Source organism: Vipera ursinii (assembly GCF_947247035.1).
Source record: "Vipera ursinii genome assembly, chromosome: 10".
NCBI classification, from domain to species: Eukaryota; Metazoa; Chordata; class Lepidosauria; order Squamata; family Viperidae; genus Vipera; species Vipera ursinii.
Window position 1 is genome coordinate 21,220,199 of NC_139520.1, and position 26,963 is coordinate 21,247,161.

Below are 26,963 nucleotides of genomic sequence, written 5' to 3' on the forward strand. Positions count from 1 at the left end.
TCACGCAAGTGCTCAGCTCAAGGAGAGCCATCCTCCAGGCACGGGGGGAGAAAGAAGGGTGGAGATAGAAGATGAGCACCACTAAAAAACTAAAAGCAATTCCAGGGATTTATGTAAGAGTGGAGGAAATCTGGGGTAGCCAACCTGACCGCTTTCCTTTCCCTGAATAGGTTCCATGACAATGAAGCAAGATGCTTCAATATGCATGAGGCACACAAGCTGGAATGAGTAGACCCATCACTGCACATCACGGAGGATCATGAAATAGCAGCCCCCAACAACACCTTCTTTCCCCCTTCTTCTTCACCTTCTGAATTCCAAAGAAACCGTCTTTATGGTTGACCTGTTGGCCAACATGTCGACATTCATAAGAAGAGCCTTGTTGGATTACGCCCATCTTATTCTTACATTTAATTTCTCACATAGGCCAATTGTGGAACTCTTGTCAGATGGAGATGGGAAATACAGTCCTCTCTCATCACTGTTTGCCTTCCGCTGGTACCTGAATCACACGTCCAGCCACAGACAACACAGAGGGTTCACGGTAGACGTATACTCCATAACGCTTATTCAATCCCCATTTAAACCCATCCATGTTAACTGTCACATAAACCACAATAATGAGCTCTACAGGTTAATTATGTGCTGTGGAAAGATGTACCTTCTTCAAGATTTAATCCTTTTCCTCTCTATGCAATGTCTGTTTCTTCATCGGTTCACCCTAGGAATAGGTTATGTAACCTCTGCTCTCCATCTTAAGCAATAGAAGTTTTCTAGAAAAACATAGTTCCATGCTTTGGGTGAGGAACCTCAACTGTCGGAGGCTGGCTTTCTCCACCCATGAATAGGCTCAAGCCCTATTTTGCTATCTCCCTCCAAGGCCTGCCAAACCAGCTTGGTGGCTTTCCTTCCTACTCATTCAGAGTTTGTCCTAAGGACAGGAGCTTCTAAATCTGCTTCTAGCTGACAGGGTTTCGTCATCTGCTTGTTGAAATTCCTGACTTTTCTGATGCCACAGGCTGCTGTACTGCCGCTGTGGTACAGAACAACATACATGAAGCTTTTCCAACCAGACAAATCAAGAAAGCACATTCCTTCGCTGCTGCAGAGCTGTCCAGGTTTATTATGAGTTGCGTGGACCACAAGCATTGATTTACCACAGGATGACCACTGGAAGTATTTCTATCAACTTGGGGTTCGATCAGTGGTGTGTAGTGGGAAACTCACACACATAACCTTCTCAAGCTTTAGAAATTAAGCCTGCGTTGGGCAAAACATCCGACTCCCTGCTTCTATTATTCCTTGTATCACCCAAGGGGAGGGTAGGTCTCTTTTTTCCCCCAGCCCCTCATCAAAACATGAATGCCTTCACACTGAAAAGACTACCTAAATTCTCACAACATGACATGACTTAGTTCTGGAAATACATAGCTGCATAGGCATATATTCTTCCAAATAAAGTAATGAACTTCAGAACTACACAGAGCGTTTCATCAACTATAGGGTTGAATATGAACACGAATAAGGCCTACAGAAGTCAATCAACTCCATTGACACAATCCTGAAACCCTCCGACTGCCAGACACTCCAAATCCCTCTGTTTTCACGATAGTTTCTTAAGTTGAGTTGTAAAGTCTATGCAAAGCTCTCAAGGTCCACCCAACCAGCCATCTCATAATTCCAGTTAAGTGAGTGACGTGCCTTGTGTACAAAATGAAGAATGTCAAGTAGGTCAATAGGCTCAAGCCTGTGTTTTCCACCATGCCAGCCAGCCACCCACAAGAACCCCAGCAGAGTTTGAGATATTCTCGCAGGTGACAGCTATCCAAAAGCTGCTTTGAAAGAGGGCAGCTTTGCTCAGAAATAAGGTGGATAAGCCTCCGGTAATCCCTGACACCCATTGTTCTTCGACCACCATTATGTTGGTTCTTGTGCTCTACTCGGGACCAGCTCAGATCTTGCCTAGCTAAAACCCCACATGACGGCCCCAGTGGAGAGCTGATTCTTCTCCCTTCTTCTCAGTCAAGGAGGTCCAAGAAGGGACACTGCCCATCTAAGTCCATCTAAGCTGCTGGACAGGTGGGTCTGGATTTCTCCAGGTTTTGACAGGTATTGCCAAGAAATATTTCTCTTGCCCTCACCCCCGTGCTGACTTTTTTGTCACAGGGAATTCCACCATCATCTCTGCCCCCATGTTTGCCATCTCAAGAGTGTCCACTCGCTGCATGGAGCCTTCTACCAGCAGGGATGGAGTTACAGCACACCACGGTCTCCTCCCTCTGGTCCCTGTCTGCAATATCTAAAAATGGAGGAGTTACCCAGAGGGAGCAAGCTTTCCCATAACCCTGGAAGGTGTTGCTTGGGATAAAAACCCCACAAGTTCCCCAGCAGCTCAATGTCCAAAATAACCAGCGGAACTTCAGCAAGTCTGTCTTCAGCTCCCTCATCATGGGGGGCTTTTGCTTTGAAGAACCTCTGAAGGCCTTCAAGGTCTTGTACATTCCTGGAGTCAAGCATCAGTAGGATTGTGTTAGGGCTATTACAACACACTTATTCCAAGGTCCAGTGGCCAGGGAGCTATTCCATTTCTGTCCTGCTGGCTCTGATAACATTGACCTCCTTCTCGTCAGGTAATATGATGCCAACCACCCAGAGAATCTCTACGAGGCTGGATCCAGATGACTGCTCTCTTCCAAGTCTTGCCAGTGATGCTTGCTAGAGGGGACCTTACAAATGAGCTCCCCACAATCCAGCCTTAATTGTTCTGAGCTGCTTGCAAAACCAGTGGAGATATTTGTGGAGCATGTAAATGGACCTGCAGAACAAGCCTAGCTGGTTGCCGCAGAAGGCAACTCCACAATCCCTGGAGCTGAAGGATTCAGCTCTGAGAGGTTGGTTTCCTCCAGTGAACTTGTGTTTATCGTATACAACCGTCAAAGTGGACAGCTATGAAACAGCACAATGAAGCCACAATTTATGGTGCTAGCAATGCCTGTTCTACCTTCCCCCTCTATGGAAGGCCTTAAAACCAGCCAGATCAGCTGGCCACTGAAGCTTCTGAACAGCACCTGAGTAGATCCTTCAGACCACTCTTTCTCAGCCTTAGCATCTTTAAGGTAAGTGGAGTTCAACTCCCCAAGTGTGGCTGGGGAACTCTGGGAGTTGAAGTCCACCTATCCTAAAGCAGCCAAGTTTGAGAAACAACACTCCACCGCCTTCTCCGAAGCGTTTATTCATTTCAACTGCTCCTCAACGTTTCCAGCCCAACAGACGCAGCTGCTTCATTAAACTGGTCACAACCGACTTGCAAACAGATGCATTTCCAGGAAAACCACAACCCGTCCATCATCTTTTTATTGTGACGAGCGGAGCCCCTCGCACTCCCACCCCCAACATGCATGCGCACACAGAGCAAGGCTCTGTTCTGGAACTTTTTCTACAGCATGAAAATTTTTGCTGATTATATCAGGGAAATTTGCAGAGCTTTGACACCTGCCCTTCCGCTCTCCTTCCCTCTGCCAACACCTTTGTGTGGAGCACAACCCACACCACTCGCCCCGGATGCAACCCAAGATGCCACTGGCTGCATCTTTCTCCACAAAACACAGTTAAAAAACAGGTAGCCACGTAAAACCTAAATGGCAAAACCAGCTCACCTTTCTAACCAGCTTCAGCACATCCGATTGAGTGGCATAGATTTCACTCCCAGCCTCGTCTCTTTGCCCTGCCCTGCCCTCCGCCTGGAGCCCAGCCAAACCCTCCTAACATCTGTTGCCAGAGCCAGACTGACATCAGTGGTGACGACGATTTTCTGCCTATACAGAGAGTGCTTTTTTCCTCGACTTTGAGAAGGAAGGAAGCAAGCAGCTTCCTTGATTTACAGCAGTGTTTTTTTTCAAACTTGGCCCCTTCAAGTCCCAGAATCCCTCAGCCAGCATGCTTCAAGATGAATGGACTTCAACTTCCAGAATGCTGCAGTCAGCATGGCTGGCTGGGGGATTCTGGGAGTTGAAGTCCCACCCATCTTAAAGGGGCTGAGGTTGAGAAACACTGATTGAAAGCATCGTATGACACTTCTCCTGTAGGCATCTGGTTACCCCTTAGTAAAATTTAGTAGCCAGCCCCCCCCCCCACCAAAAAAGGAGGTCAGCAAGAGAGGTTGACTCCCAGAAAACTGGAAGTGTGTGTGTGTGTGTGTGTGTGTGTGTGTGTGTGTGTGTGTGTGTGTGAAATCATCCTGAAACTCACCTTTGCAAAGGGAAGCACCCCAAATATGAAAAATTCCTTGTCTTGCTTCGGTGTTTGCATCCACTGCAAGAGCAAACCAGCCAACAGAGATGGGGAGGGAGTCCCCCTTTGTGTCCCCTGCCCCCCAAAACCATCTGTTGGTGCCGAAAGCCCCACCCTCAGTGCCAGTACAGTTCTTCTACCCCTTTCTCTCCTGTTCTGTTCCTTCCTGCATCGACAGTCCTGGGGGGGGGGGGAAACCCACACCAAACCAGAGCTGGGTGCTGCCTTTCAGCAAACAAACCAGCTGGCTGCCTTTCTGTTTTGTGTGTGTGTGTGTTTTTTTAAAGCACGCCTCCTTTCTGGCTGGCTGCCCGCTGTCAAACAGCTGCCCCACAGGCAGACATCCAACCGATGAAACCTGCGCCGCACGGAGGTGCTAGGTGGGGAGAAGAGACTCCGCCTGCTGCAGCCCAACGGGAACCTGGTGGTTGCCGTCAGCACCTTGCAATTTTGCTGAGTGCCTCGGATGACCCTCTGGAGTCAGACTGCCTGTCTCCTCGAATGCAACGCTGCAGTTTTGGCTCTGCAGCAAAGCAACGCATGGAAGAGCGCAGAAGGCGGCTGGTGTGTGTGTGTGTGTGTGTGTGTGTGTGTGTGTGTGTGTGTGTGTGTGGACTCACCGAGCTGGGCTAGCAGGGCTGGCACACCTAGCAGGGATTCTGGGAGTTGGAAGTCCACAAGTCATAAAGGTGTCATATTTGCCCACCCCTGCTTTAGAGTCAAAGGTTCCCTGCGTCTTGCCCAGCTCTTGTAATATGCAAACAAGGGCAGGGCAAGGAGATTACAAAATAAACATTGGAAAAGCTTAAATTCGGAGCTTTCTTTCTCTTTCTCTCTCTCTCTCTCTCTCTCTCTCTCTCTCTCTCTCTCTCTCTCTCTCTCTCTCTCTCTCTCTCTCTCTCTCTCTCTCCTGAGCCCGTGATGCCGAAGCAACGTTCCCTGAAAAGCTGGCCGTGCCCAGCTAGCACCTGGCTCGCTGGGTATCGCTTTGCCTGATGCAGGTGTGTCTCTCCAACGGCCTCTGAGACTCCTGAGCGAGCATGTTTGTCAGCACTTGCCAGGCTTCACCACGCTAGCAGGCACTGCCCACACCTTTGATTTCGCGCCTGGCAGGGAACCAGGCGCTGGGAAGCTGCCATCTCCTCTTCCCTCCCTGGCTTTATGGCAAGGGGAGACGCCCCAGGGCAAGAAGTGAAACCTGTCTGCCTGCTCTTGGGTGACAGGGGAGGGCACTTGTCAGTTGCGGGGAGGGGGGAGAGTGGGAATGAGAGCTTGCAGGCTGTCAAGGCAGGGGAGAGTGGGCGGGAGAGAAGAGCGCCTCTCTGCATGCCTTCGCGCTCAGCCGCCGCTCGGCTTCAGAGACAACAAGGCATCGTTCTGACGTTCAGCATCATCCCCCTTGGGAAGGGTGCGATTGGAGGAAAGACACTTTGATTTCTCCAGGGAACCTGCGTGTGTGTGTGTGTGTGTGTGTGTGTGTGTGTGTGTGTCTGTCTGTCTGTCTGTCTGTCTGTCTCTCTCTCTCTCTCTCTCTCTCTGTATACACACCTTAAAGGTCCTTTAGGAAGGCAAGAATATGGGGGAGGGAGGGAGGAAGGAAGGAAGGAAGGAAGGAAGGAAGGAAGGAAGGAAGGAAGGAAGGAAGGAGGCAGAGGACAGGGAGGGAAGGAGGGAGGAAGGAAGGAAGGGAGGAAAGAAGGAAGGAAAGAAAGGGAGGAAGCCATTTTTATATTCCAGAGAGCATTTCTCAACCTCAGCAGCTTTAAGGTATGTGGATTTCAACTCCAAGTTGACGTCCACCCATCTTCAGGTCTGGGGAATTCTGGGAGTTGAAGTCCACCCATCTTAATGTTGCCAAGGTTGGGAAACACTATTCTCCTGATTCAAGCACGATGCCTCTGTTGCCACAACCTCAAAATAGCATCAGGGTGTAAGGACACAATGTTCATCTCCAGACACAAACGTTTCTGTTCTGAAGACATCTGCTCAGCTTTGGCTCACTGGTGGAAGCACAAGCACAACAAAAAGCTGTAAGGACCCCTCCCACAATTGCCAGCAACCCTTGTGGCTCTGATGAAAGTTGTTTTGTTTAGCCCAGATTACCCTAGGAAGATCCCTCATTGGGACGAGATCTGTCCAGCTGTCCAGAATTGGGCGCAACCAAGACGCTGGAATTGCACAGATCTCAATAGGAGATCTTTAGCATTAAATGCAAAACCTTTGAAATGGTAAGAGGAACTCCCCCAGCCTCGTGCATAGTGAATTCACCAAGGTGGAGTCTCTGTGTGATTTGACAAACTCCTCCTCGCTTTCTCTCCAGCTGGGCTAAATTGCTATTTATGAGATAAGCTATCAGCTCATTTGCCTGCTGTCTCAATTGTTTATATGGCTATTCTCCTCTCCCAGCCTCTCAGATCTTGGAATCCTGCTCCCCTCCCATTGCCCACAATTAACAAGCCAGTTGTGAAAGGAGGGATAGGACAACACCTACCTCTCCTTTCACAACGGGCTTGTTAATTGTGGGCAAAGCCATCGATAAAGCTTTTGTCTGCATTTCTGTTTGGAAGGCCATCATCCAAGCTTGACCGCCTGGCCTAGAAGCTCAGAGGCTAACATCTGGATCTGGAATACAGAACAGCGAACAGGGTCTGGAAGCCACAGTGTGGTTGCTACACCCAACGTCTCTAAACCCACAAATCATTCAGGTCCGGGGATCCTGTTGGATAAGTTCTCCTTTCTGCAGGTTTTAATTCTTTAGTCCAAATCATTTTGATGCTCTTACAGTGGAGAACGGGCCACCTCACCTAGTCTAAGTGGATGGAATAGAGGGGCAGCATTACTTCTAGCCACCACTAGAAGGCAGCAGCTGGCCAGCTGTTGATCTGGTCAGCCCACAGGAGAACCCCTGGTCCTCCTCCAAAGATGGCTGAACTCCTTCTCCCAGGAGCCCCATGGAGCCAGCCCAATGAAGAAGAAATGATGGGAGATGTTGTGCAGCCATCCCTGGAGTGCTACTGGTTCCCCATTCAAGGAAAGATCTCTCTCCCACAGGAACCCCCCCCCATTCTGGTGGGCTGGACAGTGTTTTCCTTCTGGCCCCATAATTCAGCATGGTGACCCCTCATCCCCTGCAGGGCCTGAGCTGTGGACGCTTCCAGGCAAGGCTTGTTGCAAATCTGGTTGAGAGTTCAGTGGGAACTGGGACAGCTAGATCCCTCTGCAGGAGACACAGGAAGGAAGAGCTCTTTGGGGTGGCACAGCTGATGCCACTCAAGGCTGCCTTTTGACTCGCATCTCGCAAAGCAGGAGAAGGCAGCAACTCACTGCATCACACACTGCAAGGTCATCGGCACCTCCACGTAAACAGGAAAGCATCCGCACAACCGCAGAGAAAGCCTTGGATAGCGTCAAGTGGCAACCCCCTTTAAAAATGAAAACAGGAAGACAGGAGGACCGAGCTTGCCAATTGGGAGAGGGTGTGGAGAGCATCCTTGGATGGTGAGGTAGCATGGGTCTTCTTGGGGGGTGGGGGGAGCTGCAAACACATGCACACACACCCTTTCGAGGGCTGACTTCTCCTGAGATGTTAAGCTGTAAATCGTGATTTCCAAAGCACTAAAGGTAGTCCTTGTTTGACAACTGTCCTGTCTAGCAATTGCCCAAAGTTATGGCAGCTTTATGACCAGTCCTCCCACTTATGACCATTGCAAAGCTTCCAAATCTCAATTATGTGACAGGACAATTAGCTTCCAATAACCACAATCAAGAGAGAACTCTGCGGTAAAATTGCAAGCCGCCATCATGTCTTGCTTAGTGACTGCCTCACTTAGCAAGGGAGTTGTTGGTCCCAACCATGTTTGCTGAGCGAGGACTGTCTGCATTCATACCACTTGTTAAGCCAACTCCAAACAAAGCCACAGGATTTTGCCTTGAGGAAATGGGAGCCTTAACATCAAGTTAAGGACATCAAGTCAGGGCTGTAATACAGCGACACACACACCCCTGGCTGTTTGCCCCCCCCCAAGATCTTATCATCAGCCAGTCTGAATTCAGGATGTTCCCATTTTGCTTCTAAGGATTAAGATGTTCAAACAAAGCAAGCTTTGCAGGTAGACTGATCCGCGTGAATCCGATTCCCCTTGCCAGGAATTATCAAGCAACCGAGAAGAATATTCCTAAGTAGGTCCGGATGATGTGCACCCCACTGTTAAATCCTGATCCACAACCAGCCAGCCACCAAAAATCCAACCAAGCCTTCTTCTCCAGCAACTGCAAGGGACGGACACTGCCACCCTCCCAGGTGCTCCTGTTGCTGGCACCACTTCTCTTCTGTCTGGGCTTATTTCTCTGGGGGAGGGTCTGCACCACCTGGCCTCTGGATGTCCCGACAGCAGCCCCCCTCCCACCCCAGCCCCTCTCCCAGGCTCATAAAAGATGGGGGTCAGGCTCTCTGAGCACCTGGCATCTGAAGGATGCAGCAATTACCAGGCGGAGGAGACAGGTGCAACGAGAGATTTATAGGCGCTCCCGAGAAGAGGCAGGCAAGGTAAATGTGCTTGAAGTGGAGGGGGGGGAGGAGGCCATAAATCAGGAGGACTCCAGCACAGACAGGCTGGTGCAGCTGGGGAAGCCTCGGCCCCTCCAGGAGTTCACACCTGGCCCCCCCAGAGGGCTTGCCAAGAGACCTTGAGCACATCTGAGTTCAGCACTGGCCTTTAAAACCCCTGGCTAGCTCGCCTCGGTGGCAGCGTGCGGGCCCCTGTAAAAGCCGTGAATAATAGACAAGCATCCTTCAGGAATCGGCTGCCATTGAACTCAACCCATGCCACCCACCACCTGCTCCGAACGCGGCTATTTTGAGCTCACAGGAGCGAAAGCAGCGGAACTAATAATATATTACCCAATGCAACGGGGAGAGATTCTCTCTTTCTGGCTGCCAGCAAATGGAGCAGAAGAAAAGCAGAAAGCAAGACGCAGAGCGTGGATTTTGCCTGCCACGCTTCTCAGGGCTGGGATGGGAATTGGGGGGAGGGGGGGGGAGAAAGACAGGGACCAGCAGAGAGAAAGGAAGCTGAGCCTGGAGTATGGGAAAGGGCTGGCATGGGGAGAAATGAAAAAAGAGCAGAAGAGGAAGATGACCATCTATCAATGGTCAAGGGCCCTTCATCTGCCATACGGGAGGATGCATTTCGAGGGAAATGGATTATTTTTGGAACAAGAGATGGTGGGGCTTAGAACTTCCCCAAAGAAAAATAATCCCCAAACCTGAGATGTGTATTAGCACAAGAACCCTACCTTTAAGAAGACAATCTACGTTAGCAGAATAACAAGAGTTAAAAGGGACCTTGGAGGTCTTCTGGTCCAGCTCCTACTCCAGCAGGAGACCCTAGGGTATTTCAGACAAATGATTGTCCAGTCTCTCCTTAAAAACCTCCAATGATGGAGCACCCACAACTTCTGACAACTTCAGTCGATGGAAGAAAGGCTCTACAACACGTTCCACTGTTGAATTGTTCTAACTGTCAGGCAATTTCTCCTTAGCTTGGTTCTCTCCTTCATTAGTTTCCAATCCACTGTTTCTCGTCCTGCCTTCTGGTGCTTCAGAGAATAGGTTGACACCCCCCCCTTCTCTGTGGTAGCCCCTCAGATATTGGAAGGCTGCAATCATGTCACCCTTAGTCCTTCTTTTCACTGGACTAGACATACTGAATTCCTGCACCTGCTCTTCTTATGTTTGGGCCTCCTCTCCCCTAATCATCTTCGTTGCTCTTCTCTGTGCTTTTTCTAGAGTCTCAGCATCTTTTTTTACATTAACTATGATCTACCTCAGGAGTTATCGAAGCCAAGGTCAATACCCTCACACCTTGATGAAGATCGCAAGCCACGCTAACATAGTTTACCACTAGCAGAATACAGCCATAATACTGTGAAGCACAGATATAACAGGCTCCACAGGTTACTTCTGTCCCACACTTTAAACAGGAGATTAATGCACGGCCAAGACTTGAAGGCCTCTAGAATATGACAGTTAAGGTGTGCAGGCTTGAACACGAGCAGCACTGAGGATCCACGATTCTCTGAAAAACATGGTAGCCAGAGGTGATGGATCCTTTCAGATAGATTGTGATGAATTAGGAGGTGCAACCAGGTGGTGCAACACCTGGGAATATACGTGCCATGAGGTCTTATGAAACTGGGTAGCCACCTACACCTGAGCAGTCCCAGGCACAATACAATAAAATTAAGATGGAGAGATTGCACACCTACCCGTTTTGCCGGTGAGTTCTCTGCAGACTTCTGTGTTCCTAGGCAAGCTCTTGTAAAGCCATTTCTGTCCCACAACTGTGTCTGTCCTTAGGGGTGGTTGTGAAGTATGGAATCTACTAGATAAAGGAGTAAAAAAGGGCCGTCTTCTGTCTCTCACCAGCTTGTTCTGAAAGATGTGCCTCTGGCCTGCCATTTAGCTCAAGGACTTCTTCGCAGAGAAGAATCTTCACCCAACAGAAGCTCCACAGACTAAGCCACGAAGCAGCCTAACTAGCTCCAGATCTCCCTAAGTTGGTTTACCTGCTCCAAAGCTTCAACACCTGGCCATCAAAACATTTTGAATCACCTCCTGGAATCTCTCCCTCTCTCTTCCCCCAACTCTGCCCATTGAAGCAGGAAGAAAGGATTACATCAGTCCTGTAGATGAGTTTGAACTGGACTTGCGTGGGTGAAATTAGGCAGGAATACCACCTGGTTGCAACAACCCTGATATTTATTATGGCCGGGATGGCGATGATGGAAAGAAGGTGGCTCTCGCCAAGCTGATTGCATCATTTCAGACTCTTGCTTCAAAGATCCAAAGGATATCAGCAGCATGGTTCATTAGCAGATTAATTAGGCGACTGCCTGGAGCCCAGAGATCACATCTCCCCTGATCATGTTCGTCCGAGGAAACTTGGCTGACATGTCCAAGCCAGGGCAAAGAGATGCCCCACAGAAGCTGGCAGAAGATCTGAAGGCTCTCAGGTCGGACAAGTTAGCAAATCGTCACCCCTTCCAGAACTCCCCTTCTAAAACCCCTATCCTCTGCAAGTCCCCACACATCTCGCAGCTACAAGCCCAGGGCTACGTTCAGAACCTGGCAGCCACTGAAAGTTTCTCCAGGCAACCAGAACAGATACTCAAGCTATAAAGAAAAGCTTGGAAGATGCAACCTCCCTCCCTCCAAGCCTCCTGCAAAGTCTCCCTGCTCTTTTCAAATGGAGGCAGCTGAGAACTTGCTTGGAAGTTCCCACCACAAAATGTTTCTTGTTTCAGCCCCCTCCCCGTCCCCAATCATTTATAGCTAACAGGCAAAACACAGCACTGATGATGTTACCTAGTTGGGTCATGAAATGTCTGCAGGAAAACCACCAAGCTTAGAGAGCACCAAGGACCCCACAGTCCTTCCTTCCTTCCTTCCTTCCTTCCTTCCTTCCTTCCTTCCTTCCTTCCTTCCTTCCTTCCTCTTCCTCCTTGCACTGATGATGTTATCTAGTTGGGTCATGAAATGTCTGCAGGAAAGCCACCAAGCTTAGAGACCACCAAGCACCCCACAGTCCTTCCTTCCTTCCTTCCTTCCTTCCTTCCTTCCTTCCTTCCTTCCTTCCTTCCTTCCTTCCTCTTCCTCCTTGTACTGATAATGTTATCTAGTTGGGTCATGAAATATCTGCAGGAAAGCCACCAAGCTTAGAGACCACCAAGCACCCCACAGTCCTTCCTTCCTTCCTTCCTTCCTTCCTTCCTTCCTTCCTTCCTTCCTCTTCCTCCTTGTACTGATGATGTTACCTAGTTGGGTCATGAAATGTCTGCGGAAAGCCACCAAGCTTAGAGAGCACCAAGGACCCCACAGTCCTTCCTTCCTTCCTTCCTTCCTTCCTTCCTTCCTTCCTTCCTTCCTTCCTTCCTTCCTCTTCCTCCTTGCACTGATGATGTTACCTAGTTGGGTCATGAAATGTCTGCAGGAAAGCCACCAAGCTTAGAGAGCACCAAGGACCCCGCAGTCCTCCTCCTCCTCCTCCTTGCAAACCCCCTCCCTTCTAGCACTGATGATGTTACCTAGTTGGGTAATGGAAGTTCTGCAAAAAGGCAACCAAACTCAGAGAGCACCAAGAATCCCATAAAACGTAGTCTGTTTGCAAGGGATCAACTTATCTGCCTCCTGGCTTTGAGTCTACTCTAGAGAATTGAGATTTTAAAGGGGGTTATTCAGAATCTCTGGCTTGAAAGGACACAACAGTTCCCCAGGGCCTTGGCTAGAGGCCGGGAGCAGAGTGATTCCCAATGGAATGGTTCTCTTCTCCTCTTTGATCCAACCCTTACAAGGGCATGGAGGAAAAAAAAACATTCCTGCAGTAATCTCCCTCTTTAGGCAGCCTTTCAATTAGACAAACTATCAGAGCAGCTTTAATTGACTGTTCCTAAGAAGCCTCCTCATCAGAGATTAACCCAGGATTTCAGCCAGCGGAGAGCTAAGATGCAGCCAACGGCCTTTCTCATCACTTCACTTCCGTAAGGCTTCCCCAAGTGTCTCCTGGTCTGGATGTAGCAAAGAGCAGATTGTTCTGAGCTTCCACTGACTTGCTTGGGGGTCCCGGACGAGGCTGATTTGGCATTTGCAATTGATAAATAAGAAATCAAAACAGGAAGGCCCTCACAGAGCCAGCGCTGCCTCCTGAAATGAAACCAACCATCTTCTTTAACAATCCTGGCCATGGGCTACTCACTCCAAGCTCCCAAGACAAGCGGTTGTACTGTCCATCTTAGGTACCTGTCATCCCATGCAAGGAAGGAGCTCTAAGTATCCAACTTTAACGAACATCTGCAGAATCCCCAAGGAAATCTAAGTTGGGTCCATGCAAGTCACTGACCTGGCTTGGACTCCTCGGAGGAAAAGAACTGTTGTCCTGCTAAGGCTCTAGGAAGAAAGAACGACCTGACTGAAGAGCCCACAGTAAATAAACTCCGTCTTGGGCAAACATTAGTAGCTGGTGGAAGAAACAGAATTGTCAAACCAGTTTTTGATGGAAAGTACCTAGGACAGCCTTCAACGTAGCAATTGTGCTGCTGTTTCTATCCAGCTGGACGCCTCTTCTACGCCTCTACTTTTCTCCTGCCAAAACCTGACTGGGAGGCCTAGAACGTGCTGGACTAATAAAACAGGGGATTGTGTATGGAGGATGCACCTTGGAACTTCCATGGTTGTAGGGGGCAAAAAAAACAACCCTATCCTGATTTTTAACTCTACTTCTCCCAAGCTGGTTTTTGCAGGAAGAACTGCTGAGGACTTCCTACGGGGCTAAGAAGAATTCGGAACTCCTGGCTTAAGAACTGAGATTGCTGCCTTGCCCGCCCTGTTGCTCCCTATGGGAGCTGGTGGGGAGATGATTCTTCAGGCACCCCAGGTTACCTGTAGATGGAGGGAATCCTTGACTTACAACAGTGCATATAGTGACTGTTCAAAGTTACAATGGCGCTGAAAAAAGGGACTTATGACCCATTTTTCACACCTATGAACATAGCTGCATCTCCAGTCGTGTGATTTACATTCGAATGCTTGACAACTGACTCACATTTACATTATGAATGCTAGACAACTGATTCATATTTATGATGGTTGCTGTGTCCCGGAGTCAGGTGATCCCCTTTTGCGACCTTCTAACAAGCAAAAATCAATGGGGAAGCCGGGATTCGCGTAACAAGCGTGTCACTCATTTAAGAACTGAAAGTATATTCACGTAACAAATGTGGCGAGAAAAGTCATAAAATGGGCCAACGCTCACTTAACAAGTTCATCACTTAACAACTTGAACTTTGGGCTCAGTTGTGGTCGTGAGAACTGGCTGGACTCCTTCAGTAGGCTTCCTGCCAGTTTGAAGAAGCCGCATTGAGATTTCTCCACTCTCCCCACCACAAGCTGGCGTCTCCTGCCTTTGCCGTGCCACTCACTTAGCCCACACAATTTTCACAGGTTCTGTCACCAATCACCCGGCTGTGGATCACTGATCTGCTAAATGACGACAAGCCGGTTTAATAAGGGTTTTTATTCTGAGAGCAACCCGGAAAAATGAGAGTCAGGCAGAATGCCCGTGTTTGGCAAGCAATTTGCAGAGGGCGCGAGGGCAGCAAGGGGGATGTCTCCATCGCTCCCTGCTCTGAGCCCTCCGTATGCATCAAGGAGCAGCGGGCAAGTAGCACATTGGGGCAGAATTATCCCGACGGCTTTTCGGAGATGGTTTTAGTTCAAGGTTCCTGTCCCGAGCAGAGAAGTGAACCTCACCTCTTCCTCCTTGAAGATTCTACCTGGGCATTTCAATGATTCATCACTGTCTTCTTAAGGACCCAGGTGCTCGTGCGTTTAAAAGGGGCAGGTGGGGCCATTTCAATCCTATTTAGACTGCACATGTTTATAATGGGAAGAAGGAATAACCTTGAGGAACAGAAGGAAAAGCCACAACCCAGACATTGGTCTGATAAAAAGAATCTGAGTCCAGGGCAGAAACGTAATAGGAGAACGCATGCAATATCTGTAGCTCAGGTGTAGGATGAGGGTGGGGAATCATTCTCCAAGCTTGTGGGTTGCTTTCTGAATGTTGGAATTTTGGACCCATCACAAGACCTTCACCTGATGTGACCCACACCTGACCCATCACAAGACCAATCACAAGACCCTCACCTGATGTGACCCACACCTGTCCCATCACGAGAACTCACCTGATGTGACCCTCCCATCACAAGACCTACTGACCACACAAAGCCTTTATTAACAAAATAATGCCAACACTGGCTTTCCCTAAATTCCACTGAAGACGTTACTTAGGCTGGTAATGAAACGTTGGGAAACCAACCCACAAAGCTCGGAGAACGAACCTCCACACCATCTGAGACAGGACCTTCCCTAGGACTCATGGCCTTCTGAATCTCAGTCCCAGCCCACCTCTCCAAGCGCCTTGTGCATCTCACCTCACAACCACGCCGGTTTTGAGGGACTTGGGCTTCCTGGCCCTTTCTCTACATTGGAGACGCCAACAAAAGATCTTGGTTTCGTGCAAACATCTGCAGTAATAAATTTTAAAAAGTAGGCGGGGGAGAGAGAGGAGAGATGAGGAAAGCCAAAAAAAATGCAGACTGATCTGAAAAAAAAAAGAGCAAGAAATTTCGAGAGGCACGAAAAGAGACCGTGTTCTCTGCTTTGGAGAAAGGCACTTGCAAATTCAGCTGTACTGGTTGAAACATTCCTCCCCACCTGCCCTTAACTCTTGACCCACATGTCCTTCTGGTCTGGCCAGGGCTCCACTTTCAGCAAAGTCAACTCATTGTGAACTCTGTCTTGCTTTCTTGTGGTGGCCAAAGAGACACCATTGGATGGACTCAGTAAGGAAGGAAGAGAGAACGCGTGTGAACGTTCAGGCCACCTGGGAGAGATTAAAAGTTTCCTGGAGGCAGGAGTACCACCTGTAAAGCTCTCTGCAGACCAAGATCTTAAATGATGGGGGACTTGAGCTCAGAAAGGACCCAGGGAGATTTGCAGAAATATTAAAACTCCCCCTGTGATGACAAGATCAGCCCCTTCCCTTTAAAATGCACAGACATGCAACCCCACAAAGGAAGCCTCCTCTTAAAAGCAAACCACAAAGCACTTCCAAAGTCAGTTTCTTGGAAGCCCCCTCCCCCCCCGAGAGATTTCTTCCTTGGCTAGAGCTCTTTGGGGGTGGGAATGACCAGGTGAGCTAACTTTCCCCCCTCCAGATAATTGTCATTCTCCCCCCCCCCCATTTCACCACACGCATAATCACAATATCTGGCCCTATGGATCCTCCAGTGGTGCAGAACTAATGGGAAGACCCCCCCCCCAGGGCTACACATTTCCCTCCCAGCGCAGCAGCTTCCCTGCACTCCCCCTCCCACTCTCCCTTTTATGCAAAGAAGTCAAATTTCTCATTCTGATGCAATAAGCCGGCTCAGTTAATAAATGGCTAATGCATCTGTGAAGGATGCATGGATGGGAAACAGCCATGCACAGAAGAAGAGAGAGAGAGAAAGAGACAGAGAGAGACTGGGCAGGGATCCAGGCTCCGTCATTCCCATCCGCGCCCCCCAACCCCCCCCCATTGCCCCCTTTGCAGATAAGAAAGGGGAGGGGCCATCCGAGGCCCATTGTTCTAATTGAAAGGGAGGGGGGGACTTGCCCAGCAGATGGCAGGTATAACAAAGCAGCTTGCTGTGGCCAAACCAATTATTTATCTAATTATGATTTACCACTTAACCACATGATCTTTCCGCAGAGTTGTGGGCAATTAAAACCGGGGTGATTATGTGGATTATGTAAATCAGGCTGGAGCTCTAACGAATAAAATTGGAGATTAGACATTCGCCCAGGCTTTAGCTGGCAAAGCGGATGAAAAGGGAAGAGGGGGGGCGAAGGAAGGGGCAGGAAAGAGCAAAGACCCAGGGTGGGGTGGGGGTGGGGATTCGGCGGGGGGGGGTCGGTTCTGTCGAGGGCTGCCTCAAGGGAAGGGCACAATCAAGTCAAGACTCCAGGAGGCGTACGCTCTGGCGCCTTTTCGCAAAAGCCTTCTGCAAGCTCAGAAGCAATGCGCCTCCCGCCTCTGTCTGACTTGACCGGGGCTTGAAGAGGTTCAGAGAGATGTTAACCCCCCCAGGAGGTCTTTGAGCAGGCCATCTGCTGAGGTCTGAGCTGTCCACCCCTCCTGTTCGGACTTGCACATCCTTTAGAGAAGTCTCTCGCAGCCTCCCCCAAGCCGCTCTTGTGTTGGCTGGCAAACCCACAGGGCCATCAGGAGAGCATTGAGCCTCCTTCTCCTTGCTTCTGTGCCCTCCTTGTCTCTTGCCTGGTTACTCCCCCCCCCCGTGAGCCTGGATCCTCTCCATCCAGGGTTTGAGCCATCCAAGATAGGCTCTGTGCAAGCCTGGACACGTGTCCAGCACAGATTTTAAAAATGCATGGACAGGACAGCAGGGAGTACCCCCAGGACCTGGTCAGAGCACCCCAGTCTGGAATGCTTACCCCATCTCTGCACAGGCAGCCATGGCTGGCTGGTGTCATGATGGGCAGGAATGGTGAGAATGCCAGACCAACAGGATGGACATCTACAAGAAACCTATTGTGGGTGGAGAGGCTGTGCCAGGCGACAGCCAAACGTCTGCCTACTGAACGACAATCGGGAGCCCAGCTGGAAGAGGCAGAAAAATGGAGGGCAGGTGCACACTTATAAGTGCAAACACACCTACGTGCAATGGTGGGGCTTTGACCAAGGAAGAAGCAGCTTCTGTGCTGGTAACTCACCTGCAAAACAGAGGTACAGATAGCACTCCTGTTGGCCCAGAAAGCCCTGGATTGTCCTGAAATCACTAAGGGGACACGAAAGAAACGGGAGATAGCATCTGCCCCATGGCAGACATGGGTGCCTTCTCTCCCATCCCCACATCTTTGCCTCCCGGCCTCTTTGGCTGCATCGGGAAGCTCTCGCTCAAATTCCCGGTCCCCACCAAGCGCTTATTGAGAAGGGTGGGGTGTGTGGTTAAAGGCGCCTGGCAGACTGCGTTGACTGCCTGAGTTGATAGGAGATTTATGTGTCACGGGAAGAGGGGGGGGGAACGGGAGTATTAACGATAACGCTTCCTGTCTTAGCAAAGGTCAGCGGCAATCTCTATCAATCTCACCAACCGAGGGTGAACAGGGCGCTGGGAGGTGCAGTTAATCGCCTGGTTTGGGAAGGGAGAGGGGGAGGAGGAGCCGGTCAGCCAAGATGCAACGGAAGAATCCAGAGAATCTGAACAGCTTGCTCCTGTTTCGGGACACCTACGGAGGGGGGGTAAAGAGCTGATCAGAGAAGGACCCCACAACAGAGGAACATCCTCAAGTCCCTTGGACTGAACTGCAACACTTATTTTACAGCCCGCCTGCCCAACAGAGCCTCGCATTCGGCCCATCATATTTTCCGCCCGTAGCGGCTGGGAAGGATGGGAGTTGCATTCCAATCTACCTGATGGGCCTGGCTCTTCAAACCCTGAAGCGAAAAGGGGGGCTGTTCCCAAATTTGGAGTGCCACGTTCATAGAAATTCAGGACGCGGGTCACAGCGCTGGGGGTGATAATGGTGTCTGTCTGTCGAGGGGCTAAAATCTTTCTCTCTCTACGCAAAGCAGTTTTGCTACCCTGCCACCGTCCTTCTCTAGAGGGATGTGGGAATGGCAAGAAGGAACATCGGCTTGTCCTTAGGAAGGAGGAAGGAATGAGCAAAGATTTAAGGGAGAGGAAAGATTGTTCAGTCTTGTGAATGACCAAAGCGTAAGAAAGGAATTCTAAATAACCCCGCCTTGATTTTGCTTGGTATAATCAACTTGTTTGAGCTGTGGTGCCGGAAAAGTCTCCTGCATATTCCTTGGACAGCAAAGGTGACGAACAAGCAAGTCCCAGAGTGTGTAACACCAGGCATGTCACTAGAAGGCAAGATCACAAAACTGCGTCTCACTTAATTTGGCCACCGGGCCATTGGGTGTGTGTGTGTTTCTGTGTGAATTCACTGGAGAAAGCAATTGTGCTTGGAAAAGTTAGCGGTAAAAGGAAACCAGGCCCTCAAAGAACAGAATCAGAATACATCTGGAAGGGACCTTGGAGGTCTTCTAGTCCAGCCCCCTGCTCAAGCAGGAGACCCTATACCATTTCAGACAAGTGGCTGTCCAGTCTCTTCTTAAAAACACGGTGGCTGGACACCAACGAAGCTGACGCCAGCCAGAGCAGAGAATCACTCAAAGAAGATGTGGAGAGACCACAGAAATGCCAAGAATCGGACATGGCTGAATGAAATCATAAAATGGAGCACGGGAAACAGAGCCTTGGTGGAGTAATGGGCTGATGCCTCCTTAAGTAACACCAGCTGCCTGCAATTAGTGCAGGTTCGAGTCCCACCAGGCTCAAGGTTGACTCAGCCTTCCGTCCTTCCGAGGTAGGTAAAATGAGGACCCAGATTGTTGGGGGCCATAAGCTGACTTTGTAAAAATGCCACTTGAGGCGGGGTGAAAGCCCTAATAAGCAGGCATATACAGAGAATGAAGGCTACTGCTAAGCTTGTAAGCCGCCCTGAGTCTTCGGAGAAGGGCGGGATATAAATGGAATTTAAAAATAAATAAATAAATAAACTCGGACATGCTTCTGAGGCTCTCCTACGGCAGTCGAGAGCATTCCTAGCCTATTTGCCATGCCTGTTTCTTGAGTGGACCTCCCTTGCAAGCCTGACGCAGCGCCCTGCAGGGTAGGCTCAAGCAGGAAACCGGGTTAAGATCCAGAACGGTGCAGACTGGATGCCTCTCGGCAGAATCCGTTTCCTCCTTGCTCCCCTGAGACAGTGCAAACTCAGGTACCAACGCAGGTGTAACATTTTTACCCAAAAGTGGGACAGAAGGCCTGAAAGTATGAAACTGGTTCAGGTTACAGCAGAGCTCTTAAGGCCTAAGCCTAAGCAGGAATGATAAAGCGACTTTTCCCCCCGCTTTTGCTCTGAGGAAACTTTGAGTCATCAACACCACTTTTCTGGAGAATTAATTCCAGAATCCAGTTGTGTTTTCAGTTCCTGCCTCTGGCTCTTTGTTGTTGCTCAGATAGAACAGATGTGCGCAGGTGGTCCTCCTTTAGTGACCGTGCAAAGTTGCAATGGCACTGGAAAATGTGACCGATGGCCATTTTTCGCACATATGACCATTGAAGCAGCCCCATGGTCATTCAGACACTGGGTAAGTGACTCATATTTACGACGGTCGCAGTGTCCTGGGTCACGTGATCCCCTTTTGCAGCCTTCTGACCAGCCAAGTGAATGGGGAAACCAGATGGACTTAACAACCGTGTTCCTAAGTTAAGAACTTAACAACTTAACAACAATTCACTTAACAACTGTGGCAAGAAAGGGCGTAAAATGGAGCACAGCTCCCTTATCAATTGTGCCACTTAGCAATGGAAAAACTGGGGTCGTAAATTGAGGGCCGCCTAATTAACTAATTTCTCAGCGCTGCTTTCAGCTGCAGTCAGCGTCTGAGATAAGGTTTCCAAGACAGCCCGTTGCAGTGGGAACCTCACCCAGTGTCTACTGAAAATAAAATAAAATAAATGAGGGAAACCAGGGACCTGCCAGAAAAAAAAACCAAAGGCCCAGGTTCAAACAAAATTCCTCCACTGCTTTTCTTCCCAAGTTCGCTACAGACCCATGTGCATGAAACACAACGTGCTCGCGCACCGTCCATCAGTTGCAACATAATGTATTTTATGAGTTATGCAGATGGCGTGGTGTAGGCCAGTGGGAAGGTTTTACCTAGGGATAAGAAATTAACTCTGGCAAATAGCAAATTTATTGCATGTATTTTCATCTTCTTAATACCAGTGCCATCTGCTAACAATCGCCGCCCCACATTAGGAGGGAAGAGTTTTGTGTGTTTAATACGGGCACATGTGCAAACATGTGTTGCTTGCGGTTCCCAGAAAGAGACGTGACCAAGATCTTGCCAGACTGACCCAGCACCTTGCACCCAGGTCGTGACGCAAATCAAGTTACCTGCCTGTCTAGAGAGCACGGCCGTCTCCAACCTGGCAGCCTCCGGAGCTACTGGACCTGAACAGATAAGTCCTTGTCTTACGACCACAATTGGGCCCAAAATTTCTGTGGCTAAGCGAGGCAGTTGTCCAGTGAGTTTTGCCCCATCTGAAGACCTTTCTTGCCACAGTTGTTAAATGAATCACTGACGCCGTTAGTCAACAGCTGTTAAGAGAATCCAGCTTCCCCATTGACTTTGCTTGTCAGAAGGTCGCAAAAGGGGATCACGTGACCCCGGGATGCTGCGACCGTCGTAAATACGAGTCAGTTGCCCAGCGTCTGAGTGATCATGGAGGTGCTGCAGTGGCACTTTTTTCCAGTGCGGCTGTAACTTTGAAAAGTCACTAAACAAACTGTCATAAATTGAGGACTACTTGTATTTCCAAAATATTTGGAGAATGCCAGCGTGGGCAAGGATGATTCTTTCTCTGACTGCAGTTTTCCAGGTTCCTCCCACCCTCGTAAAAGGGTTTTTTCATCCCTTCCAATACAACTTTTCATTCATTTATTTATTTTTAAAAGGGAAATGCTGAATGTTGAACTTGGGAAGCTGAACACGCAGAGAGATGCTGACCTGCTCTGGAACAACAACAAAAAATTCCTCTGGATGGATAGGGTGGCCAGGTTTTGCTAACCACAGCCCTGTTTAACACCCAGCAAGAATGCTATTACATCTGTAACCTGGTTAATGAAATCGTAGCCTACGCCTTGGACTGAGTGATCAATTAAATGTGCATACATTTGCATCCAAATGAGGCAATCCAATTCTTCTCAAGAAAAGGCATCCTGGTGTATTTTGCCCGTGGATCTCAAATTATTCATGAGTCCTGGCAGAAGACCTTGCCTTGAAAGAGGCATTCCTTCCAGTGTGTGAGGAAAGGGGCCAGTGTCTCTTCTGACAGGTCCTTTGCCAGCTGCCACAGGTCTGAGTGCCTATCGCTTTAAAAAAATGTGCGTGTGTATATGTACGTGCACTTCATTATTTAAGTGGCAAAGTGCTGTATCTGCGCTCTCTCTCTCTCTCTCTCTCTCTCTCTCTCTCTCTCTCTCTCTCTCTCTCTCTCTCTCTCTCTCTCTCTGGCTGCTCCTTTCCTCCGCTGGTCACAGTTTACATGTTGATCATTCAACAACCCACACTTACCACTGTTTGCAATGTCTCACGATAATATGACCATGTTTTTACAATGTTTATGCCCAACACTATCTTTACCCTTTGTTTTTGGCCAAAAAAAGTCCCACAGCAAACAATAAGTTCACTTTACTACTGCGGTGCTTGCTTGATGACTGCAGCGCTCACTTAATCACCACCAGCAAAAAGGTCATAAAAGCAGGTCCAATCGCGTGGTGACCCACTTTACGAACATCACAACTTGTGACCGTAATGGGCAGGCTCCATTCCAGTTGTTAAGTTGAGGACTAGCTATACAGAGCATAAGCGTTATTGCTTGGGAGGTTGCAGAATCAATCACCAAGAACTTTAGGTGAGCAAAGAAGACTATTCTGGAAACTTTGGTGAAAAGTACCAGTCCATGAAAACAATACTGGCTCAGAATGCCATCTTTCTGGCATGTACATGCCTTGGGCTCGGAAGGGTAGATGGTGTGAGTGGATGACTTGAACTGTCTTGCTCTGGAACAAGGAGATCTCTCACTTTCCAACCCAAGAAGATGTTTCAGTTCTAGGAAGCGTTCTAGAGGTATCAGGAAGCAGGCTCAAAGTCTTCAGCAAAGACCTTGGATCGTTCATTAATCTCAGCCTCTTTCCAGCAGAAAACCCCCACCTAAAGGGTGGGCCCCTAAACCTTCCTCACACCAGTACTCCTAGGTACTTTCCTGCTCCACCTGCAGGTTTGCAAACAGAGAATCTCCCGTAATTTGCAACCACCACAAGGATCTAAGCCAGCGTTTCTCAACCTTGGCCGTTTGAAGATAGGTGGCCTTCAACTCTCAGAATTCCCCAGCCAGCCAGCCAGTGCAGCTGGGAGCTGAAGTCCACCCATCTTCAAGCAGCCAAGGTTGAGAAGCAGTCATTTAAGCAGAGGTCTTCAGCAAAGGACTGTGGAGATGAGGAAGCAATCAATGCCAATTTTTCGAAGGAGATTTCAGTCCTTCTGATTCCTTCTCCATGCTTGAAATTAAAAGGAGGAGCAGAAAGAAAAGCGAGTTGTTGTCTTGGTAAATGTAGCAAACTACATGTTTACAAATCACTCTGGTACATTGAGTAGCTTCAGGGTTGACCTAGCAACTCTTTCCATATCTTAGTCTACAACGTAAGGAGCACAGTGGTGGCCGTCACAGATAAAAGCCATGGTCCACGTCTACCAACTTCCTATGTCTGAGGAGTATACAATCTGTTGTGCCACAATTGTTTTGGACCACCATTTCCATCCCCTCGTTACTCACTTGCCAGGGCTAATGACTGCCTCTTCTCTATGTGATTACTACTATGAGATCCTTGACTGTCACCCATCAGCTCCTTTGTTTCACATTTTAAGCAGATCCCACTAGCCAATATCCACTGGAATTCTCCTTTGCAGGCAACCAATTCTGGCACACCATAAGTGTAAATTACACAATCACGCCAATGTGGAGACATGCACAAATATGAATTTATCTCAGTGCCCTGAAAGGAACGGAGCAAGTGAAGAATAGGATCCTTCCTTTGCAACAAAGGCGTTCTGCCTTCTAAAATGCAAGGACAGAGAAATTCCCCGTCTAAAATGTCCATCTGACTGGCAGTTGGGCAACGGCACCAACTGAGCTGCCTTAGTGTGCAAACCATGCTTGGACCTCTCTCTCGGCTGGAAGCACGTGGGGGTGGGGGTGGGGGAGAGGCAGCGCAGAGATGGCACAGAATGGAGGCCAGATTTTTCCCTTCGCTCTCCAAAGAACTCCGGGTGGCCAGTGAACAAGATGCCGTCCAAAATCCACAGGCATGAGAATGGATAAAGCACAAAGCCAGGGCTGGGAGCTGGCTCCCCAAAGCAGCTGTGACTCTTGGCCAGGGTTGGGGCCAAGCGTAGCAGGTGGCAGATGGCTTTGCCCACTGGAGAATGTCGGGGAAGGAAGCATCGAGAAGGCCTGACTCTCTCTGGAAAAGGAGGGCTGGGGCCTACGGAGGCCTCCCCGCATCTAGGATGGAAGGTCTGCCAGCAGGAGGACCAGATCAGCAGGTGGACCTGGGTAGGGGGAGATCGCACAGCAGCCACCCAAAAGTGAGAGGTTGACCGAGATCCTTTTCTGGAAGTGCAGGGGGTGAAAAATTGGTTTGAAGCAACAACAAAAAAACCAGGTGGATGCAACTGTAACCAGCTTGCTGCCCATTAGGGGCAGCTGTGGAGACAGTGCACCCCTCACATGTTCAGGGGTGTTCCCCTCCACATTCACATGTTACATGTGTCCCTGATAGAAAAGGTAGCAAGGTGTTAAGAGGACCCAGAGAGCAGGACAGGGATTTTATTTTGGGCCTTTTAGTTCTTCCAGGCAGGCAAGGCTAAGAAACAGATCCATCAGGGATTTCAGGAAGATTCTTTATTATTGTAGGGTGGAATAATGATGTTGGCAGCCTATCCAGAGTTTCTATCTGATGGTTGTTACCCCAGAGAAAATCAGGCCAAGTTCGGGATTATTTGGAGTTTCTGTCTACCAAGATTTCCCATTTCTTTGGATTTTTCTTCCCTTAACGTTCCACGGTGTCAGGACCCACCCCAAACCACGTCTTAGGAAGACAAAAACTCTTGGAGTCAGGATTTTAGTCCAAAAGAAATCTTTACTATGACGTGCTCGGTTGTAGGAAATGAGACAGGGCTTAATATTTCCACGATGTAAACCCTTATAAAGAGTTCCCGGTTTAACCCCCCTTAATCCCCATTTGGTCAGTCCCCCCCCATCCTTCCTCTCGTATCATCCATCTCGTGGGAAAAAGGAAGTTAGGACCCTTTTGTTTATTGCTGACAAAAACCCAGATGCTAGCCCCCCCTTTTGTTTCCCCAGTTCAAAAGGCTTCTCCTTTCCTTTGAAATGCCTATTGCCGGTTCAATACACATCTATCCTCTTCTCTTCGGGAGATGACAGAATCCATGGGATATGTTTGAAACATTCCATTTATGAATATGATATAAATGGATTCTGACACACGGGCTTCTTCTTCTAGATCAACTTTCCTTCATCGGGGTGCAATTTCACAGGGACATCTAAAATCCCCCCAAAACTAGGTGCAAACAAAGACCCCGTTCGAGCCAAATATAACTTCCCCTCTGACTCTGAAAAAACAAGGTCGGCAAGCCAAGGTTTGCTGCCTACAGGATATGAAACTAGACTGTGGGTTGAATTTGCCAGCAGCCAGCAAACAAACACGCACAAAAGAACTGGGCTTCTCACCGAGTGCAATTTGGAGTCCACCTTTTCTGTCACCAGGGCAACCGAGCCGCTTCTTGACAGACAGACAGGTGATCTTGGCACTATGTGCGGCAGCAAGCAAGATGGGAACGGCCTGGTGTCCATGCCGGTTGGAAAGAGGCCGGCTGGTTGGGCAGTTGGATATCCAACATGTTTATTCTTAGGTGGACACTTCAGCTCTTTCAGGCAAAACAACGGCAGAAGGGACGGGGCCACTGGGTGCCAAACAAGGTCTCTAGGTGGGACGTCACCATTTCTGCCCGTTGTGTGCCACCAGAAAGTAAAAAAAATCTACTGCCAACTTCTCTTCTGTGAGTGTAAGATTGGAGGGGAGATTAAAAAGGCAAGGATCCCACTAAAATAGAATGGAACAACTTAACCGGGGCCAACTCACCACAGCCAGCTCGCCATGAGACAATTTGCCAGGGGACAATTCAACAAATACAAAAGTTAAATTCATTTCGACGGAACCGTGGTCAATAATATTAAAATAAAGAAAGTCAATCCAGAAATACAAGAGTTACAATTACTTTGACAAAAATGTGGTCATCCATGACAAAAGTAACTGAATGAAATGATCAATACAGCATTGAATTGACACATGGTGAGTTGGCCATGGTGAGTTGGCCGTGGTGAGCTGGCAATGGTGAGCTGGCCATGGTGAGTTGTCCGAGACCACGCTGTATGGCGAAAATCCAAAAGGAGAATGATAGAGACACAAAGAAATCCATCAAAACTTTTTGAGAGGATGGCCATCAATGCAGGTTTCATGAAAGTCATCTATTTCAATCACATGTTGATGGGCAGGGTAGACATCAGCCAAAGTGATATGGATTTAATGGGATGGTTTTCCCCGAAAATAAAATACCCTACAAATTTCAGGTGCTTAACATTCATGGATAAGGACTTCCTGATCTTTTGTGCAGCAAAACATGTGGAGGCTTAAATCCAACCTGTGCAAACATGGCCCTTCCTTCTTCTTCCCTAACCTCACACCCAAGCAAAAAGTTAATGAGATTAATTACATTTGGCTAGTGATCCCTTATATTGATGCTAAAAAAAATAACCCCGTCACGTGAGTATTATTTCCTCCCATTCGCCTACAGTAATCCTCAGCCTTTAAAGCAAATTATTAAAATTCACTTATATTTAATCTACCTTCTGGAATTTAATTGAATTTTTATGCCCAGCAAATGTCACTATTTGCACTGGCTCCAAAACAGCTAAATGACAAACTAGCAAACGGATCACACCAGAAGGCCTGAAGCAATGAGGAGTGTTGGCACCACAATGGAAGTGAGGGAGGAGGAGGAGGAGGAGGAGGAGGAGGAGGAGGAGGAGGAGGAGGAGGAGGAGGATAACAGTGGAGTCCTTGGTGCTCTCTGATCTTAGTTGTTTTCTTGCCAATGTTTCATATCCCAACTAGGGAACATCATTAATGTTGATAATGTTACCTAGTTTGGGTTATGAAACACCTGCAAGAAACAACCAAGATCAGAGAGCACCAAGGACCCCACAGTTGTCCTTGCAGATGTTTCATTACCCAAACTAGTTGACATTATCTGCACTGATGATGTTCCTTAGTTGGCTCATCAAACATCAGCAAGAAAACAACCAAGATCAGAGAGCACCAAGGACCCCTCACC

At 48.8% G+C, this 26,963-nt stretch overlaps 1 protein-coding gene across 5 annotated transcripts in view; it reads right to left on the minus strand.

Annotated features, from left to right (window-relative positions):
• The window catches only part of GSE1 (Gse1 coiled-coil protein), a 167,315-nt gene that overhangs the window by 42,876 nt on the left and 97,476 nt on the right, over positions 1–26,963 (minus strand). Inside the window, exon 1 of one of the 5 annotated variants that reach the window (XM_083370804.1) lies at positions 4,249–4,427. The exons of the other annotated variants lie outside the window; for them this stretch is intronic. The gene's annotated coding sequence lies outside the window, so the exon portion shown is untranslated. Of the gene's footprint in view, positions 1–4,248; positions 4,428–26,963 lie in introns of those variants that run through there. 5 annotated transcript variants of the gene reach the window in all.